Genomic DNA, 2926 nt, shown 5'->3' on the forward strand with positions numbered 1-2926 from the left:
CCTTTTGTCTGTTTATGTGGTTTTTCTCATCTGAAATGTAAAAACCCAATACAGATGTTTTCCTGTAGATTTTGCTCCTTGTTCTGAAGACATAGGGCCTGTTTCCCCAATGCTCCGTGTCTTGTGTAGTCACTGATACCTGAACAACACAAATGCAAAGGGATTAGATAACACTGGTATTCTCACCTGGTAGCATTGTGCACTCACTACACGGAGGTCAATGATTATACAAGGTCTGAGGCAATGGAGCATCAGGCTTGTGGTGAGGCTTAAACAGATCTGACGCAAGCAGGTACAACCCCATTGAAGCCTGATTTCAGTTTGGACTGTAGCCTGATTTGGGGTGTGTTAGTTGTGTTGATTTAATCTATCCACCTAATTTAATTTCATCTAATTAAGTTTAATTAATTAAGTACTAATTTTAATAGTTTTAATACTGATTATTGTGAATATTAATTAGTATGGGTTTCAGCTCGCCAATTTGTTTGATCAGAAGATAAAGTTCGTCCTGAATCAGGCTTCACAGAGTTTATAAAAGGAACTTCGGGGGTATGACAGGAAGTTTACACTGAGACAGATGTAGTCATAAAGACCTTTTTATTAAAATCAATGAAGATAGTAAGCAAATGGTAAACCAATCAGAATTACAGAGTTACACTTGTATCACAGTTCTTTAAGAGATAGATATATATGAATATAAGATTATAAGCTGCAAAGTTAATTAATACTCACACTCTGTTTTGATAATAACCTGTTGTTGGCAACACTTTGTGCGTTTTCACACATCTGGCAGAGAAAGCTACTGCAAAGTTGTTTACTCTCTAACTTAACTCTATATGTCTTAACTAAAATAAAATATAATATAAGGGAGATTACATCCCTTTTTAACTTACAGTCTTGAAAAGAAATGAAGAACGGCCTATCAATAGTTAATAGCCGTGTAGGAGATGGGTAGCATCAATACGTAATTGAAGGTGGAGGCAATGAAGAGTAGACAGGAGCAGATAGGTGGGTAGATTGCCTGTCTAATGGTGAGCTGCCTCACCTTTTTATAGGGCATTAATAGGAAATCCTTCCTCTTATGCCCAAATTTCATTCCTCCCCCACGGAAATGTTAGGGTACACCTACCCCATAGGTTAGTATGTATGTGCATTTGGATGACAGGTATGTACACACTTGTGGTATATCTGTTAGACTTGTGGGCAAAACCCCCTTTCCTCCCCCCCCCCCCCCCCCCCCCCGTTTACTGCTATTGGTCCAGGTAAAGGTCTTTAGACATCTGCGTGGGTGTTTTGTCTAATTTTACTTTTCTGGGTCAGGGTCTCAAAAGGAGTTAACTTCGCATTAACATACAGGGGTTTGGCCTGCAGGTAGGTCTCTTGCATTACAGCCAAACTTACTTTTAACATAAAATCTATAAGCCTAATACATCAAATATTCAAATTTAAAAGAAAAATATATTTACACAGACAAGCAAATTAATCCTTAGGGCTATATGACCATAGTAATCCTTGCAGAGTCCACAACATTTGAACATACCACAGATTAAGAATTCAAGAAGGGAGGATGCACTGGCCTCAAAGAATTGGAATGCCCCATTCCACAATGTCAATGCAAAGGGAAGCGTGAAGATATGGCACCACAACTATGCAGCTTCCCAGGCCTAACCCTTGTGAGTAGGGAGTGTGCGAAGGCCCTGGTGCTATTAAAAGCCCATGTGCTATAACAGTGGCAGCCAGTCACCTTGGACTATTTTAGGTCAAAGGACTGGAGAGGGTTGCTTGCCTGATTGCCCCTTTAAACCATCTATACAAAGAGACAAGGTTGGTGAGGTAATATCGCTTATTGGACCAACTTCTGTTGGCTAGCGAGCCACACAGAGCTCTTCTTCAGGTCTCTAATATCCTGGGACCAACACGGCTACAACGACACTGTGTATACAAAGCCTGTTCACTCAAGGTGTGGTGAGCCAGGGGAAGGAAAGGGACAGCAACATTTAGTCCCAAATGAGAATTATTATTACACTAGAAGTGATGAAAACTTTATATACATTAAGCAAAGAACAGGAAAGAGGCTACTGCAATATACAATAGATTTGGAAATATGCACCAGAAGAAATTTCTTTCTAGAGAACTCAGAATTGAGGCATGTTTAAAAATGTTTGTTGTGGATGTTTAAGTATGCAGGAATAAATTCCCCTTGATATTCTGAATGAGATGGATTAAAATCTAATTTAGTGTAGCTCTACTTTGAAAATATGGGTTATGGGCATCATTGCTATCAAAAAAGATTCCTCTTATACATTAAAAGCATGTACGTGATTTAAAATGAATATTATAATAGAAGTTGTTTCAACTAAATTATAATAAAAGAACTTAAAAGACCATCACAAAAGAGAATCAGATGATTTGAAAAAGAGACCTCATATCATTTCAAGACACTTTTCTAAGTGTTAAACCTGATTTGGATGTTAAAGGCATTAAAATCAGTGTACTAGTCATGCCATTACAGCATTATAAAGTGAAATCCAACACATTCTCCATAAATATTTGTCTTAAAGAAACCTGATCCAGATCAATTTAATCCATGAAACAATTCAGCAATTGCTCCTTCAGTTACAGTGCCAAGTTGCCATACAATTAAAAGCATCTTCAAAGTCAATCTAAAAGCACTAATAGACAAGCAGAAAACTCAGTTGCTTCTTAAACAAGTATTTTATTTTAACAACATACATCTTCAAAATGCGTACCTTTGGACTTCTATATCAGAATGAAATATTAATAATTATTATCATTTAAATAGGATTGGAAATGTACACAATGCTTCGCACAACATAGAGTATGACCTTGGGGAGATTTCAGAGACACAAAGGACAGTTAGGCACTTAACTCTCATTAAAAGTCAATGGGAACTAGGCAACTAACT

Source organism: Malaclemys terrapin, chromosome 2 (genome assembly GCF_027887155.1).
Source record: "Malaclemys terrapin pileata isolate rMalTer1 chromosome 2, rMalTer1.hap1, whole genome shotgun sequence".
NCBI lineage: Eukaryota > Metazoa > Chordata > Testudines > Emydidae > Malaclemys > Malaclemys terrapin.